The sequence below is a fragment of the Ursus arctos genome, chromosome X, assembly GCF_023065955.2.
Source record: "Ursus arctos isolate Adak ecotype North America chromosome X, UrsArc2.0, whole genome shotgun sequence".
Classification (NCBI taxonomy): Eukaryota; Metazoa; Chordata; class Mammalia; order Carnivora; family Ursidae; genus Ursus; species Ursus arctos.
This window is the reverse complement of record NC_079873.1, coordinates 17478281-17497448: the sequence shown is the minus strand read 5'-3', so window position 1 is coordinate 17497448 and position 19168 is coordinate 17478281. Positions and strand designations below refer to the sequence as shown.

The 19168-nt window shown below is 39.8% G+C and overlaps 1 protein-coding gene across 3 annotated transcripts in view; it reads right to left on the bottom strand.

The window, feature by feature from the left end:
• Window positions 1-19168, bottom strand: part of MBTPS2 (membrane bound transcription factor peptidase, site 2) — an 80509-nt gene that overhangs the window by 1653 nt on the left and 59688 nt on the right. Inside the window, exons 15-16 of one of the 3 annotated variants that reach the window (XR_008958796.1) lie at window positions 11630-11719; window positions 4170-4319 (exon numbers count right to left, since the gene is read on the bottom strand). The gene's annotated coding sequence lies outside the window, so the exon portion shown is untranslated. Of the gene's footprint in view, window positions 1-4169; window positions 4320-9816; window positions 11720-19168 lie in introns of those variants that run through there. The other 2 variants (XR_007188311.2, XR_008958795.1) reach the window with 2 other exon arrangements.

Here is a 19168-nt window from a genome sequence, read left to right as displayed (position 1 = left end):
CCTGGTAAAAATGACAACACTAATAGTTGCATTTGTATCTAACTCTGTAGCTTAGTCAGCAATTATATTCCAACATTTTCTCTTTCCATATAGTACTGCCCTTAACTTTGAGATCATAGGAGAATATTTATGGATGTGGAAAAATATTCACAGAGTATTGTTAAGTGAGAAAAAGCAGGTCACAAAAGAGAATAAACAGATTAGTTCTATTTTTATTTTAAAATATATATGTTCTAGAAAAATAAGGAAATAAACAAAAATGTTTACTATTACCCATGGGTGGACTTACGCATGATTTTTAAATACTTTCCTTTTTCTAACTGTTCATTTTTAATTTTTTTAAAGTAAACTCTGGGCCCAATGTGGGTCCTGAACTCACGACCCCAAGATCAACAGTTGCTCACTCTAAGGACTGAGTCAGCCAGGCGCCCTGTCTTCATTTCCCCCCACCTGTCTTCATTTTTAAAAGTATAATTTAGACTAGGAAAAAACTCATGAAAGTATTTTATAATTTTACCTCAGGTTAAGTGCAGGAGGGCTTCTCTCCCCGCCGTCTTCTCTGTTGCTATAAAACTCAGGGCACTACTCTGAAACAGTTGGGCAACTCTGGTTATCCCAGGTACTTGTCTGCGAATTCAACTAATACTTTTAAAAAATGATGATGATGGTGATGATTTTGATCAATATGTACACCAGACTGTGGAGTCTTCCACCCATTTCTATAGCTGCGATATGTTCTTTGCACTGCTTACTGAGACTCTGGGTTTTTTGCACTTCCCTGTGAAGAGTACTTCAATAAGCCTGAATGGTGAATAAATTGACAATGCCTGATACATACAACAACAAACTCAGGGCATATTTCTTTTTTTTTATAAAGATTTTATTTATTTATTTGACAGAGAGAGACAGCCAGCGAGAGAGGGAACACAGGCAGGGGGAGTGGGAGAGGAAGAAGCAGGCTCCCAGCGGAGGAGCCTGATGTGGGGCTGGATCCCAGAACGCTGGGATCACGCCCTGAGCCGAAGGCAGACGCTTAACGACTGAGCCACCCAGGCGCCCCTCAGGGCATATTTCTATCAGTGCCTGCCCCCTCCCAAATTTTATAATTCACTATTTCGGTTTCTCTCTTGCCCTCTAGCCTGTGAGCCCTTGAAGCAGGGGCTCTGTTTTATTAACCTCTGTGGTTCAATGCCTAGGATAATTCCTGGCATATAACAGGAGAGTGGGCAGGCTATAATCTGCGAGGAATGAGTGGAAGAATGAGAATCCCCACATATTCATTTATGCATGCATGCACACAGCCCCTACTATGTGCCAAACTAGGCACCAGGGATAAAGCCATGAACATTTGTAAGTTTGGAATATGAAAGGACCATGATTTAACTGCTTGAATATGATCAGACAAAATATTTAAAAGCAGAAATCAAAAGACGTAACCAAGAAGGCAACATAGACCAGACTATCTTTACAAAGTGGGACCTTCATCCTATCTAGGAAACAGCTGCATTACTCTGAAAGTTAGTAGTGTCCTTAATAGACTTCTTTCTCAGTGGGCATCCCACCCGAACTCCTTATGAAAAGCCTAAAATAAAAGGACAGCTCTTTGCTTCTTTTCTTTCTCCAAATCTCATGATTTAGGATCAGAATCACAAGTTGGCAAACCTACACAGAGTTGGTAGCATTCTGTTTCAAGCACAGACTCTGTTGAACTGCAAATAGAATTAAATGTTTTCATCACAGCTGGGCTTCCACCTTCTCTGCAAGCTGTGGAGTCCACCTGCTGAGTAATCAGTCAATAGGTGCCCGCTTTCTCTCTCTATTCCTATGGCATTAAGGCAGCTATTTCCACAGAGAAAAATGTAACTCTGAAGTAAGGTCCCTTGATCGTAGTTATGGTAGTCTTATGTTCATGTAGCAAGATGAGACAACCCACAGATAACTTATTAATTATAATGGAGTGATCTGGGAGATGAGACCTTAACCAAATGATCCAACTTTTCAACACTGATAACAGGACAAACTGACATCATGTGCCTCATGGTGTAATGCCATGGTGTCTGGTTATCCATTGTTGTGACATAAAACACTCCAGAATTTGGTGGCTTAAAATAACAATGTAGGGGATCTTCAAATTGAATACAAACAAATGAACAGAAGCATTTTTCAAATGCATAACATAGTCATATCAGGGAAGGGGGAATTAATCCAAGTAATTTTGATATCCAGAATTTGGACTGCATGCTCTTAAGCTAAAAAGAAGTCTAGACAAATATTGAACGCTAGTAAGAGCTTTTTTAGCATAGGCATGGGATCACAATTCTGAAACTACTTTCTATGCATTGTAGGATTAGTCGGGTAAGTCAATACATTGTGAATGGTAGGATCCAGATTTTCATTGCTGGAGAAGGTAGTTACAATTATGGAAAGGGGGAGGAATAGATTGAACACTGCTGTGTTGGATTGGAACCAAAGGTATCAGTTTTAATATGTAGAGACAGCTAGATACAGAAATGGTACAGATACGTGTGAGTGTTATGTATTCGATACATGTGTGTGCATGCGTGTATATATACACACATATGTATATACATATATACACACATATGTATATATACATATATACATCTATTTCACAGCTCTGTCTGCCAAAAGGGTCTAGAAGTAATGAAACCACAGTAATGATAAACATAGCCAGGGGGCGCCTGGGTGGCACAGCGGTTATGCGTCTGCCTTCGGCTCAGGGCGTGATCCCGGCGTTGTGGGATCGAGCCCCACATCAGGCTCCTCCCTATGAGCCTGCTTCTTCCTCTCCCACTCCCCCTGCTTGTGTTCCCTCTCTCGCTGGCTGTCTCTATCTCTGTCGAATAAATAAAATCTTTAAAAATAAATAAATAAATAAATAAATAAATAAATAAATAAATAAACAAACAAACATAGCCAGGACTCAGATCTTGGTTTCTAAATAACGTTCTCCACTAAAAGGAACCAGGGATCCTTGGAGAAATGTCTGACTTAAGGACAGCATAAGCCAGGATAATCTTGTGCTAAAAAATAAGGGAGTGCTCAAGAAATGGTGGGGACATGTTAAAAGGCCACAGAAGCCAGGTTGAAAAACTCTGGAATAATTTGAGCATAAACGTAAATAACAGTAAAGATTATATTTTATTGAATAATGTAAAAATATATGAGTCCACATTTAAATGAATGAACAAAAAACCCACAAGTAAATAAATACATGTGTGATAAGTTAAAAGGCAAAAATGTATTTCTTACTGTTGGTGGTACTCAAAAAGGTTTGAAAGATACAGCTGCTCAGGATCTCTGGATGACAACAGTTCAATTCAAGGCTAGGCATTGTTTTTTAACAGGGCATTTTTGAATACTTCTTTTTAAGTATTCTTACTATTTTACTGTTGTTATTATTATTGTTCAAATGACCAAAATTTCAGAGACATAATTAGATGAGTCTACTTATAGCACATGAGTGGAGTGGCACAAGAATAAAAGAATTATGTACTCGAGAAGTAGATACTAGTACATTTAATAATCTATGATAAAGGAGATATCATATATTAATGGTAGAGATATGAATTCAATAAGTTGTTTTGCCACATTTAGTCAATTATTTGGTTTAAAAATGTTTTACAGCCTTACTCCACACCTTAAAAATGTTTTTTCATTTTTTAAATTTATTTTTAAATATTTTATTTATTTGAGAGAGAGAGTGTGTGTACATGCGTGCGTGTGCACACGAGAGTAAGAGTGGGGAGGGGGCAGAGGAAAAACCAGACTCCCACTGAGCAGGGAGCCCAAGGCAGGGCTCGATGGATCCCGGGACCCCAAGATCATGACCTGAGCCAAAGGCAGACACTTAACCAATGGAGCCACCCAGGTGTCCTGAAAACGTATTTTTAAGAAGTCAAATTAAAAATAACCAGAATAGGAGCCCCTCAAAACAAAAAAATAACAAGAATAGGAGGCCCCACCAAAAACTAACCAGCATGGCACCTAATTAAAACAAAAACAGAAACAAAAACAAAATATAGTTCAGGTGAGTTTGCATCCCAAACCTATAGTCACATTATTCCTTTTTTTTATATTGAGACATAACTGACATGACATCATAGTATGTGCAACATAATGATTTGATGTATGTATATATCACTTACCCAATTGTAGGCATTTATTCAAAAATTAAATAATTGATTGTGTCATCTTTCTTCTTGATCTTAGTATGATAGCAGCATAATTCATTGAGATACTAAGCTGAGTTTAATTCTTTTATCTCCCCTCCCCAAGGTCCTTTGTGCCAAGGAGGCCTTAGGGAACAGAAACACGGAACAGAAAACAGAAATGGTTTTTGAGGAACAAATACCGAATGATTTAGCTTATATGTGGAATCTAAAAAACACAACAAGTGAACAAAGAAACAAACAAACAAACATGGGGCACCTGGGTGGCTCAGTCAGTTAAGTGTCTGCCTTTGGCTTGGGTCATGATCCCAGGGTCCTGGGATTGACCCCTGCGTTGGGTTAAAAATAAACACTTGGAAAAGAGAAGTTGCCCTTAAACCACTTCAGCTTTTTTAAAAATTGAAGTATAATTAAGATATAATGTTACATTAGTTTCATGTGTACAGCATGATTCAACAATTCTATACATTATTCAATGCTCACCACAATAAGTGTGGTCACCATCTGTCACCAAACAATGTTATTACAATATTGACTATATTCCCCATGCTCTACTTTTCGTTTCCACAACTTACTTATTTTATGACTGGAAATTTGTACCTCTTAATCCCCTTTATCTATTTCACCAATTCCCTCTACCCCTCTCCCTTCTGGCAACCACCAGTTTGTTCTCTGTATTTAAGAGTCTATTTTTTGTTTGATTGTTTCTTTCTTTTTTAAAAGATTTTATTTATTTATTTATTTGAGAGAGAGAGAGAGAGAGGGAGAGAGAGCACACGCACAAGCAAGGGGAGGGGCAGAAGGAGAGGGAGAAGCAGACTCCCTGCTGAGCAAGGAGCCCCATACAGGACTCAATCCCAGGACCCTGAGATCATGACCCGAGTCAAAGGCAGATGCTTAACTGACTGAGCCACCCACACGCACTAATTTTTATTTTTTTAGATTTCATTTATTTATTTGAGAGAGAGAGAGAGAGCACAAGTGGTGGGGAGGGGCAGTGGAAGAGGGAGAGGGAGAAGCAGATTCCCCACTGAGCAGGGAGGCAGACACAACATGAGGCTCTATCCCAGGACCCTGAGATCATGACCCATGGTTTTCTTTGAATTAATTTTATTTGAGCTCATTGTACATATTTCAGATAAAAGATTCTTAATGTTTAAAATGAAGAGATTGGACTAACCCAGGGGTTCTCAACCTGAGGTTTAGCAGATCATTGAATGTGAGAGAAAAATATCTGCTCTTCATTTTCAGTGATTCCTAACAAAAGTATTTCTTTCAACTGCTAATGGAAGTATCAACCCACAATCCTGTTAGCAGGACCTGCGGCTTGTCACTAACAGAAATCACAAACACTTCCATGTCACATGACTGTTGCCGATACCTTAAAATATCGTTTATGCTCATTGCTACATCAAAATCACAGCAGTTACTAGACTGCTGTTAGATCTTATATTTAGTAGATTAAATAAAGAACTACATATATCACACATTTATAAATTTTTATACTTTGGTAACCATATTTTCAGTGTAATTGGTTTCCTTTGTATTCCTATGCATAATGTTTTATGCATTCAAAAACATTGTTCTGGGGCGCCTGGCTGGCTCAGTTGGTGGAACATGCAACTCTTGATCTCAGGGTTCTAAGTTCGAGCCCCACATTGCGTGTAGAGATTACTTAAAAAGAAAATCTTTAAAAAAATAAAAATAGGGGAGCCTGGGTGGCTTAGTCAGTTAAGCATCTGCCTTCGACTCAGGTCATGATCCCAGGGTTCTGGGATCGAGCCCCACATCAGGCTCCCTGCTCAGTGGGGAGCCTTCTTCTCCATCTCCCTCTGCCTACCACTCCTCCTGCTTGTGCTCTCTCTGTCAAATAAATAAATAAATAAAATCTTTTAAAAATTAAACAAAAAAACAGACATTATTCTGAGAAGCCAGACTGATAGGGCCCCTGGGTCAAAAAAATATTTAGAGCCCTTGAACTGGACACTCTGGTTTTTGATGTTCACATTGGTACGTACACAGGATCTCTATCTGTCTCTCTGGGAAAATGGCCCATAATTTAGATAATTATCTCTGTAACAAGGTTACACTGACATTTTGATCATTCCATATCTGACTTCAAATACAACCTAGTCCACAAGCCAAAACATCCAACCTTCCTCACAAACCCTTCTATTCAATTATTCTCTAACACTTTTGCAGTAAAATGGGGGAAAACAGCACTAGAAATGGAACCAGGAAATCCATGTCTTACTTTTAGTTCTGCTCTCCGATCCTGGGAAAGTCATATAATTTTTCTGAACCTCATCCATAAACACATTTCGATAATCTTTAAAATCTGTAAGTTCCTGAGGTAACTGGGTGGCTCAGTAGGTTAAGCATCTGCCTTTGGCTCAGGTCATGATCTCAGGGTCGCAGGATCAAGCCCCACTACATTGGGCTCCCTGCTCTGCAGGGAGTCTGCTTCTCCCTCTCCCTCTGCGCCCCCCCACTCGTGCTCTCTCTCTCTCACTCTCTCAAACAGATAAATAAAATCTTTTAAAAAAAATCTATAACTTCCCTTCCCAGTTGTAAAAGTCGATACTTTTGAAATTGTCTGCTTTTCTGCTAGGTGTGTTCTTTGGGATTTAGTTCTTAGTATTCTATCTTTAATAAATTCGTTCTCTTATCAATTATTGAGATGGGAATAATCTAAGCAACTGAGCCAGAGGGTCCTGGAAAAATTTACCAATGAGCCATATTTAAGCTGAGTTTTGAAGGCTGAGTATGAGTCCATTAACTAAGGACAGGACAAGAACTTCCCAGGCAGAGAACACTGCCAAGGTCCAGCGTGCTCAGGGCCCACAGGTGCACTGAGGGGTTTGATAGGGGTTCAAAGAAGAGCAGATCTGTACTGAGCCTGGGATCCTTGGCTTATAGGAAATGGGAGAAAGTGTACAAACAGGTGAAGTGACATGGTCAAGTTTGTGTTTTGGATAAACAGCCCTGAGAGCAACGTGAAGCATGGGGAAAACTGAATCAGAAAGATCAGTTAGAAAGGAGGATACTATAACATTTGAGGTAAGAGATAACGGAGACCCAAATCAAGGCACTGGCAATGAGAACAGTGAAATGAGTAAAAAGAACAGAAGTAAACGATCTCTATGAGAAACTCTGTGTGATAATGAAGGAGGACTCTAGGGTGACCCTTGCTTCTAGTGAGGAAAACTGAGTGAAGAGTGGTATTGAAGGGAACAATTATTAACCAGAATAGGGAATACAAGAAGAGAAGGCTCTCTGGGGAAGAAACCTAGGCTTTGAAATGTTGAGTTTGAGAAGCCTATTAGACCTCCAGAGAGAAATTCTGGCCCTTGGGATTAAGAGCATGGAATTCTGGAGAAAGGTACCCCTGGAGATAGAGAATTATAAAAATCACATGCGGTAGGGGTACCTGGGTGGCTCAGTCAGTTAAGTGACTGCCTTCGGCTCAGGTCATGATCTCAGTGTCCTGGGATCGAAACCTGGAACTGGTTCCTTGCTCCGAGGGGAGTCTGCTTCTCTCTCCCTCTGCCTACTGCTCCTCCTGCCTGTGCTTTCTGCCTGTCTGTCAAATACATAAATAAAATCTTAAAAAAAAATCACATGAGGTAGCTGAAGCCATTTAATTAGCTTCCCCCCCACCCCCCACCAATAGCACCACCAGCCGGGTCCCTCAGCAAACCCCTTGAATCCTGACTCCTGAGCTTGCTATTAAGGCTCGAAACAACTGCCTCCTCCTCATTCTCACCTTTCCCACTGACCTTTGTTACTCTGTAACACATCTCTGGTTAGTTAGGACACAGGCAAAATCGCTGTAGCAAAGGAACCCCAAAGTCCAATAGCTGATATATGACAGGAACTTCTTACTTTCTTATGTAACAGTTCAGGGCCTGCAGGGCAGCTCTGTTTCATAAAGGTACATAGGAATCTAGACTGATAGTTAGCTCTGCCATTTTCAGCATTCCTCTTAGGACTCAAGGAATTGTTCCAATCACTGTCATTTCCCAATTGGGGCAACAGGGGGTGGTGGTGGTGGGAATCCAAGCAAGAAGCTTTGACTTTTTTAAAGTGGGTTCTTTAAAAAAATTTTTTAAGTAATCTCTACACCTAATGTGAGGCTCGAACTCACAACCCCGAGAGTGCTCTACCAACTGAACCAGCCAGGCACCCCAAGAAAGCTTCATCTTTCTTAAAGATAAATACACATCACTTCTGCTTACACCCCATTAGTCCAAACGCAGTCACATGACCACAATTAGCTAGTGTGCCATTACTGAAATCGGACTTCTTTTAGAGTTCCTAGAACAATGTTTCTCAAGACGGGGGTCCATGGACCACGTGTACATTACGCGTGTTAAAAATTGTGATTTCAGGGCTGCCATCTCAGACTTCATTCAGAACCTATGGTCCTGAAATGCCCTTTTGATTAAGTTCTCAGGCTCTATTTATTAAGACTTAAGTTTGAGAGATTTTGCCCCAGAGCTTATTAGCACAACACTCTTAGTAATAGACATTCAAGGACTTTGACTCGATTTTTATTTAAAGGTCATGTAGTTCAGAAGAAAGCTGAATAAATGTCCCAGTCAGAATTCGGTCAATGTTTAAATATTCTATCTCCTCACCATTTGAAAAAAATCCTCCTTAAGACAATATGATCTTAAAGAAGAACTCTCAAGAACCCAGACCCTATCTAGAGCCAAAGTCTAATCCTGTCACACTCCCCTTTCTCAGGAGTAGCATTTGTCTTGATCAGCCATGGATGGCAAATACCTCAATGTGCTTGTTAGTCACTAATGAAAGGTTTGAGAAAGAAGCTAAGTTACCCTAAAGATATCTTGGCCCCAAATCTACTGGTAAATCCAATTATGAACTAGTCTCAAAAACAAAACAAAACAAAACCCCAACACCCACCAAAAAAACCCCCCAAAAAACAAAAAAAACCCAAACCCAGCCCCAAAACTGGTGTTTTTGAGACTAGTTTATAATTGGATGTCAAATACAAATAGTAAAATTTCCCCCCCAATATTATTATTTGCCAAAATAAGTTAACACCATGCTGTTCTTCAACATTATTTTGAAATTCTACTAGTCCAAGAAATCTGGAGATCTTGAAATCACTGTCTTATAACTCCTTAAGCCATTCCAGATTCCAGTATTCAAGAAAGCTCTTGGCCTGCCTGCTAAAGTTTCTGCAAATAGCAGGCAAATCTGCATTCCACACTGTCAGGAACATGATTAATTATCTATTTGGATTAGCCAACAAAATCTATGTTCCTGTGTTTCCATGACACGCTTACTTAAATTTCTTAGCTTTGGTCATGCCTTTAAGTTACAGTGCTTTCCAAAATGTTTGCCTTTGCATTCTCGCAGGACAAAAAGAAAAACAGAAGAAAAACAAAACAAAACAAACTAACTAACAAAAGCCACTGCCAAGCACTTGGTGACCAACATTTAAAGATTTCTCATTGCTGCACCAACGAGCGGTCTTAGATTTCTTCAACTTTTATAAGAAAAGCTTTGTGTGAGTTCTTGTGTTTTCCACAGCCGAATAACCTTAATATGGAAACGTACTCATGTTACACACACCATAGACATCAAGAGAAAGTTTTAGAAAATTTGAGCTTTTTAATCAGATGATCTTGTGCTCTACTCAGAAAATGAAATTCCATGGGGAAATTGCTACTCAGAGTAGGCTTTGTTCTTTTATAATATTCATTCTCTTTCATTACTCTCCAACCAAGAGGCTACTTCAATAACCATCTGAATAGGGAGGATGGTATTACAAATGAGCTGTTAAGAAATTTTTAAAAATCAGATCTGTTTTGGAAACTACCATCAGTTGGAGAGTGGTTTATGTGTGAACTGTGCTAAATTCCTTAAAGTTAAGCCAACTCTGAATATGCCTGATTGATGAAATAATGTTTGTCACTTCAGTGAAAGAATAGGCTAGCATATATAACATGGGCTGTAGTAACCTACATAATCTGTGATTGAAAAAATAATCATATGTCCTTATGGTTTCATTGAATCAGATTAATCTGCTTTGGCAATGGAATCATTTATGCTTAATTAAATATATGTAGATTATGATTCTGAGGAAAGGGTAATTTGTAAGTAAAAATATATCTCTAAAATCTGCAGGTTTGGAGCAACATCATGATTTTAGGTTTTTAAAGGTACCTATTTACTTGTATCTCTAAGGCAGAAAACTGGCCTTGCTTTAAACCACATCTTTTATTTCAATAGGCTCTTTATAAATCCATTCGTGGCCCTTTACTTCATTAGCTCCCACCACACTGGGTTTGTAACCCACCTTAAGGTGGGTGCGATGTATGCAACATTTGATTATATTAAGAAAAATTTCCTAACACTTGGAACCAAAGCAAAAGGATGACTGCTTGTCCTTTGAACGTTGGACGAAAGCTTTATTTCAAGGCCTTTATCTAACAGGCCCACCCAAGGAATATTTAGTTCTTCAGAGGAATGTACTTTGCTTGGTTAAAGCTCAGTCATGTTAACTTGTGGATTTTTGTCCAGGAGAGATACAAAAACTTTCTGTGCCAAGATTCTGGATTTATTGTCTTATTTTGCTTCTACTTTAGCAAACTTACTTCAGCATGCTTTTCCTTTATGAACCTATAAATCTGTCTTTCGAATTCTCCTTTGTACCAGATTTACCATCCTCCTGCTTCCCTCATTAATGCATAAAACCTGTGACATGTATTCATTGTATATTTTCATTAGGGTCATGTTTTTGAAAGTTATACTTTGTCTCTGAAGAAAAAGAGATGGAGCTCACAAGATACCCAAGAAAATGAATCTCCTTTCTTTAGTTCATCCAATTTCACCTGTCTAGGGAACATATTTTATAGGAATTAAACCAATGCATTTTGATCCCCCCCCCCTTAAATCCCATGTCCTGTTAGCCTTCTGACAGAGTCTTCAAGCTAACTGTCCCAAGAAAGGAAGGATAGACAGGTGCTGCTCATGAGAGGCTGTTCATCAGCTTTGAATTTCAAAGCTGATTTTCTTCACCTCTTTTTAGTAAGACAATGTACATAAAATCCAGGCTTTTTGGAGAAAGGGATTTCTAAATGACAAAGCTTCCTTTTTAATACACAGGGCCTGTGTGCAGAATAGAAGGGAGACCCTCCAGGCTGTAAAGAATGGGGGGAAAAGCAATTCTGGATCAGTTACAGGGAAATGGGGGAGTGGAATTTGGGAGGAAGGTCACAAGACACAATTGTCCTGATCTCCTCCTTCCAGGTTAAGTACTAGGGCAGGAAGTAGGTTAGCTAGGCCGCTGGGAAAGCAGACGACAGAAGTGGGGCAGTCTGGTTTCTGCTTTTCTTTGGGAGGATTAACATATGCCCTTTGCCACTTTGAGGTCATGAAAGCCACACCCCTCCCTCACACACCTGGATGTCTTCTTGGAGAGGAGTAGAGGGAGGGTGAAATCTGACTGGCTGAGGTCTTCAGAGTCATCCAAGTAGAGACAGACTGTTTACCTACAAAGACATTTTATAGGATTGAATTCAGGTTAATAAATTAGACTTGATCTAGTCCCTCCTCCCAGCTTCCACCCAGAATATGGGAGCTTGTAAGGTAGATCAGGGCAGACTTAGAGAAATAAGAAAACTACATTTTCAGCCCAGCTGAGTATATCATGAGTATATTTGAAAGGTTGTGTCAGGGAGGAAAATTTTCTTCTGCCCTTCCAGGTCCTTCTAACTGGACCAAGAATCAAACTGACACGAGAAAGATTAACAGGAATAAATCAGATTTAATTTCATAAGTATGGGGAATCCATAGACATGCAAATACCAAAGATAGTCAAGCACCATGAGGCTTACATGAGCTCAGGAGCAGGGTAGGGATCAGAGGATACAAAGGAGAGAAAGACCATTAGCAGGAAGGTGAGAGGAGATGATGGGAAAACAAAGGTTGCCCTATTATGTGGGTAAGTTTCTTGGGTAGAGGGGAATCTTTGTCAATAGCTCTCCTCCTGGAACCAACAATCAGTTGAAGTGGAGGTAAAGTGCTTTTCTTGAATGTGCTGGGTTTTGATTGCTTTTGACTCAAAATAATGTTCATGCCAAAGTGGCCCATCTTGTGGCAGCCTGTCCTTGGCCCCTACAGTGTCCTCCTCTGAAACTTCCCTTAAGTTTCACATACAAAAATTAATCAGGTAGATCATTCTGTCTTGTTGAACCAGTCCCTGAAATAAGTTAGTTCTGTTAAACTCATTTCAGGAAAGCAGTGATGCAATTGTGTTTTCAAAGTTGGGCCTATGGTTCAAGCCATCATGTTTTAAATAAGAGGCATTTCTCTGGAAACAAAAGAAAAGGAATGGGTAATGATCAGATCAAATTATAAACCAGTTTCTGAGTTCTGAGGCTAGCCAGCCAGGTGAGATTTCTAGACATCGAGCTTGAATCATCTTTGGATAGAGTGACAGCAGGCAGTGTCAGTCCAATAGATTTTTTTGGTTTGCAGTTCAAATGTTTGTGGTGACTTTTTTTTTAAGAGGGGGGGTTTATTTGACATTATTTCTATTAGAATTACATACTTCTGGAAACCTAATTTCTTCTTTCTTTCTTCCCTTTCTTTCTTCCTTCCTTCCTTCCTTCCTTCCTTCCTTCCTTCCTTCCTTTTCTTTCTTTCTTTCTTTCTTTCTTTCTTTCTTTCTTTCCTTCTTTTTTTCTTTCTTTCTTTCTTTCTTTCTTTCTTTCTTTCTTTCTTTCTTTCTTTCTTTCTGTAAGCCCTACGCCCTATGTGGGGCTTGAACTCATGACCCTGACACCAAGAGTTGTGTGCTCTAATGATAGCCAGCCAGGTGCCTTGTGGTGATCTTTTTGAATGGCCCAAAGAGCAAGAGACATATAGATTGCCTACATGCGAGCTACTGTGGCTCAGTCGGTTAAGCGTCTGCCTTTGGCTCAGGTCATGATCTCATCCTGGGATGGAGCCTCACATCGGGCTCTCTGCTCGTCCCTCTGCCTCTGCTCTTCCCCCCCACCCCCAGCTCGTGCGAGCGCTCTCTCTCTCTTACTCTCTCTTCTCTCTCTCATTTTCAAATAAATAAATAAAATATTTAAAAAAAACGGGAAATATAGAGAAGGGATAGCTATTTAGAATGCTCATAGAACTTTGGTAACATCACAGGTTTTTAGATTGAGGAACATTCTCCCCAAACATGAACTGGCACACACAAAATTTTGGTTGCCTACCAAAAAGCTATTCCTCTCTCTTACCTCTGGCAGGGTCTGCCTCCTATAATAGAGGCTAAAAATGTCACACACTCTCTTTCCACCCTCCTTGCAGGTAGCTCTGGCCATGTGGCCCAGGTTTGGTCAGTGAGCCCTTCAGCAGCACTGTCTTTAGATGTTTCTAGAAAGATTTTCCATCCTGATGAAAGCAGGATATTCAAGGAGAGCTTTCTTTCCCACTTATTCCTTCCTGTCATTTCATAGGCTATGGGAGCTGTGGAGACCACATTACAGTCATTAAGCACTAGACAAAAGTGAATGTGCTGAGAATGGCAACATACAGGGATGGAAAGAGCCTGGGGCACTGACAACATTGTTTAGCCTGAGATGACCATCTACCTCTAAACTTCTTGTGAGGTAAGACAATGAAACTTCCTGTTATATCTGCCACTTTTAGTTGGATATTCTTATTCACAGGTAAAAGCATCTTAACTGATTCAAGAAGATTTTAAAGACAGTCCAGAGGAAACTATTTTACACCAAATATTTACTAATTTTCCCTCAGATATTGGGAAGGCATGTTACAGAACATAAGCATATGAGAAAGTTCTTATAACATTGGGATAAAGGGAGGCTGTATGCGGTTGACCTGGTGACATCTCAAGTTTTATGGTGTCAAAAAAGGTTGTTCATAGGGGCGCCTGGGTGGCTCAGTCGTTAAGCGTCTGCCTTCGGCTCAGGGCATGATCCCGGCGTTGTGGGATCGAGCCCCACGTCAGCCTCTTCCGCTGGGAGCCTGCTTCTTCCTCTCCCACTCCCCCTGCTGTGTTCCCTCTCTCGCTGGCTGTCTCTCTCTGTCAAATAAATAAATAAAATCTTAAAAAAAAAAAAAAAGGTTGTTCATAATGTCTGAGGAAAGACATACTACACCAGTGAAAATATATGTTAGGAAAATTTTTTGGCCAAATTTATTGGCACAATTATTAGAATACAATGCAAAAATAATTGGTTTAAACTTAAGAGCAAAGATAAGACTGCCAATCTTAATTATTTGAGATTCTTCTCAAGGACTTAATTCAAATGTGTCATTTATTCTGATTGTAACAGGAATTTTAAATTGTCCTATTTGAAATGCCATATAAATTCTCATGATTGAAAGTTGAATTCATAAACAAAGCAGCTTTGACATTGTTTCTGTAATGTCTTAGAAAACCCAGATTTCTGACCTTGTATTTTACCTAATAAAACAGAAAAGGCCATTTGCTAAAAAATATTGTTATTCACAGATAATTACATTAAGGATAATTATATTATGAATTACATTGTTTTTAACCCAGAATTTTGCTAGAAAATTCCCTTCATTAAAATTTTAGATTTACAGGGGCCTGGGTGGCTTGGTCGGTTAAGCATCTGTCTTTGTCTCAGGTCATGATTCCGGGGTCCTGGGATCAAGCCTGATGTCAGGCTCCCCACTGAGCCCCTCCCTCTGCCCCTTCCCTTTGCTGTGCTCACTCTTTCTCAAATAAATAAAATCTTTTGAAAAATTTAGATTTACTGGGGCGCCTGGGTGGCGCAGTCGTTAAGCGTCTGCCTTCGGCTCAGGGCGTGATCCCGGCGTTCCGGGATCGAGCCCCACGTCAGGCTTCTCCGCTGTGAGCCTGCTTCTTCCTCTCCCACTCCCCCTGCTTGTGTTCCCTCTCTCGCTGGCTGTCACTGTCAAATAAATAAATAAAATCTTAAAAAAAAAATTCAGATTTACTGTAATTTATATGGAACACACACATTCTATTTACAGATTTGGAACACTTAGCAATTGATTCCCATTTTCCATTTATTTGCTGTGATAAGGCATATAATTTTCCCAAAATGTATTAGGTCAAATAGAAAAAATGAAATTAATATGAAAATATCTATTAAAGGATGTTAGTATCCAGGCTGTCCACCTTTTCTATCTGTCATTCATCTAGACATAACCAGAGTTTATTAAATATACCATATGTACCAAAACCAGGATGATTGTGTCCCCCACGGAACATTTGGCAATGTCTGGAGACAGTAGTGACACTGATTGTTACTACTGGGAAGAGGGCAGGGTGCTGCTGGCCTCTGGGGGGTAGAGGCCAGAGATGCTGCTAAACATCCCACAATGTACAGGACAGCTCCACAGAAGAAAGAATGATCCAGACCCAAAATGTCAATAGGGTTAAGAGACTGGTTTACACCAAGGACCTTGATGTTTAAAATATGATACAGGGGTAGCCCGGCTGGCTCAATCAGTAGAGCGTGTGACTCTTGACCTTGGGGTCATGAGTTCAAGCCCCACGTTGGGGGTAGAGTTTACTTAAAAAAATAAATAAGGGGCGCCTGGGTGGCTCAGTCAGTTAAGCATCTGACTCTTGAATTCAGCTCAGGTCATGATCTCAGGGTTGTGGGATCAAGCTTCACGTTGAGCTTGGCTCAGTGGGGAGCCTGCTTAAGATTCTCTCCCTCGGGGCGCCTGGGTAGCGCAGTCGTTAAAGCGTCTGCCTTCGGCTCAGGGCGTGATCCCGGCATACCGGGATCGAGTCCCACATCGGGCTCCTCTGCTAGGAGCCTGCTTCTTCCTCTCCCACTCCCCCTGCTGTGTTCCCTCTCTCTCGCTGGCTGTCTCTCTGTCACATAAATAAATAAAATCTTTAAAAAAAAAAAAAAAAGATTCTCTCCCTCCCTCTTCCCCTGCCTCTCCTCCCCTAAAATAAGTAAAGATAAAAATCTTTAATAAATAAAATAAAAAATAAAAAGTTAAATAAAATATACCACAAAATGTTTCTTGATAAGGAAAGATAGATTATTATCATTTTAAAGTCATCTCAAGAGACTGTCAGGGGAAATCTTGATTCTTACAAACTGCAAAATATTAGGTTGAAGTCCAGCTTGTATGTATTATTTTTGGGGGTTTTGTGTGTGTGTGTGTGTTTTAAGTAATCTCTATATCCAACATGGGGCTTGAACTCATGACCCCAAGATCAAGACTCAGATGCTCCACTGACAGAGCCAGCCAAGGCTCCCATATTATTTGTTTTGTATGAGAAATTCCTTCTTTTGATGTTATAATATTTTCTTTCATATAAAGATAGAACTTAATTGGAGCCTTCCTTCTTGGAATTCCATCTTTGAAAAAAAAGATGTTGTTTATCTAGTCTGTCTGGAGTTGAACCTGAATGTTACTAACATTGCAAAGAGTTCTCACCAAGGCATGAAACTATAGATGTGAATTTAGCATAAATTATATAGCTATAAGAAAGTCAATTTAAAAACTTTCTTTGTGCCTCAGTATTTCCCTGTCCATAGAATAGATACGTACCTTGCTTGTACGGACAATGTGAAAACATTTTACTTGGAAAGAAAGTTACCATCGAAATCTAAGATCTGATATAAGAGAGAGGTCAAGAACACCAAGTCCATGTTAACGTTCCTGGTGTTTATAATTTAAATGCCTTTTTAAAAAAATTTTATATATTTATTTGAGAGAGAGTGCACGTACACATGTGAGTTGAGGGGAAGAGCAGAAGAAGAGGGAGAAAAAGAATCCTCAAGCAGACTCTCCACTGAGCAGGGAGCCCGAGGCAGGGTTTGATCCCAGGACCCTGAGATCATGACCTGAGCCAAAAGCCAAGAGTCAGACATTTAACTGACTGAGTCACCCGGGGCCCCTAAATGTCTTTTCTTTTTGAGAGATGGCATACATTTCTTATGTCTTTGAAAGTTTAAACTGGAACACAGAGAAGGAAATTTGTTTTCTTTTGTTTTTCTTTTCAGGTTTATTTATTTATTTATTTCAGAGGGAGAGAGCAAGCAGGGAAAGGGACAGAGGGAGAGGGAGAGGGAGAGGGAGAAGTAGACTCCCCACTGAGTGTGGAGCCTGATGCAGGGCTCCATCCTACAACCTGAGATCATGACCTGAACCAAAACCAATAGTCGGATGCCCAAGTGATCAAGCCATCCAGGCACCCCAGGAAATTTATTTTCTTTTTAAAGATCTCTAAGGAAAGTTGTTCTATAGCCCATCAGGTTGTTCTAATATCTAACCTATATAAGACATGACACATTACAACGTAGATCAATATAACTAATTTGGAAAGCAATTTAGCAATATTTATCAACTATCCTCAGAAACATCCAGGATGCCTGGGTGGCTCAGTTGGTTAGGCACCCAACTGTTGATCTCAGCTCAGGTCTTGATCTCAGGGTGCTGAGTTCAGGCCCTGCATTAGGCTCCACACTGGGCATGGAGCCTACTTAAAAAGAGAGAGAGAAAAGAAAATAAATGTCCATGGCCTTTGAGGTAGTAATTCCTTTTCTGAGCATTTATCCTGAAGTAATCAACCTAAATATACACTAGGCTTTCTACAAAGAGATATTTCTAAAAGTGTGATTTACCCCGGTGAAAAACTAGAAAGCACCTAACTTTACCACAACCAGAATAGTAGATTAAATCGACTAACTTGACTCAGCTTTATGTCCACATAACAATATTAAAAACTGGGGGACCTGTCCGGCTCAGTTGCAAGAGCACATGACTCTTAATCTCTGGGTTGTGGGTTCAAGCTCCACATTAAGTGTTGAGATTACTAAAAAAACAAATAAACTTAAAAATTGTTTTACAGAACATATGTGATAATGTGGGAAATATTTTCATTAAAAATGAAACAGGATATGAAACTTCATTCATGGCATGATTATAATAGCATAAGAAAAGAAATCATTTGGGCCTACCCAGGAACTCAAAAAAAAGAAAGAAAAGAAAAGAAAAAGAAAAAAGAAAAGGAAAGAAGGAAGGAAGGAAGGAAGGAAGGAAGGAAGGAAAAGAAATCAAGCAAAATCCTATAAACTCATATAATCAAAGCTGTTTACCCAGAAATTCCACTTCTAAGAGATAATCCTAGAGAAATGATTGGCATAAGGAAATTAATCACTAAGCAAAAAAGTATAAGTGATTTTAACAGTTTTTTTAGTAAAAAAGTAGAAACAACTCAAATGTTATGTCTATGTGGATACCCTGTATGTTTGCTATTAAATTTGATTTTCTCCTATTAATCTGTCTCATGTCACTTTGACTCTTAGTACAGCTAGAGGATCTTTTTTTTTTTCTTGAAGATTTATTTATTCATTTGAGAGAGAGAGAGAGAGAGAGACCATGAGCAGGAGGGGTAGAGGGGAGGGGTAGAGGGAAAGAGAATATCAAGCAGACTCCACGCTGAGTGTGGAGCTAGACATCGGGCTGGATCTCACAACCATGAGCTAATGACCCGAGCCAAAACCAAGAGTAGGATACTTAATCAACTGCGCCACCCAGGCACCTCCCAGCTAGAGGGTCTTGAAGGGCAGAGGAAATTCTTCCTCCCCAACAGTTGACATAATCTGCAGGATACTTGAATTTGCTGGACACCTCTCACCCTGGCACTGCTACAGCTGAGAAATCCTTGGGGCATCTGACATTCAGCCAGTAGCAGCTAAGATTTCTTACCATGTCAACCTCCTGGAATCTCTATATGTGGAGGCAAACGGAACCAGAGTGGTAAGAGGCCTTTTTCTCTCTTTCTAAATTTAGGTTAGCAGAAGAAAATACTTGCGGAACTAGTTCCTTGGGCTAGGTTACTCTTTGGCTACATTTGGTAGAGTACTCTTTGGTTCCTGATCCACTTCCTCCCAGAGATGATCTTTGTTTTCCTTTGTCTGTCTTTGGTGTCCTTTAATGCCCACATGAGG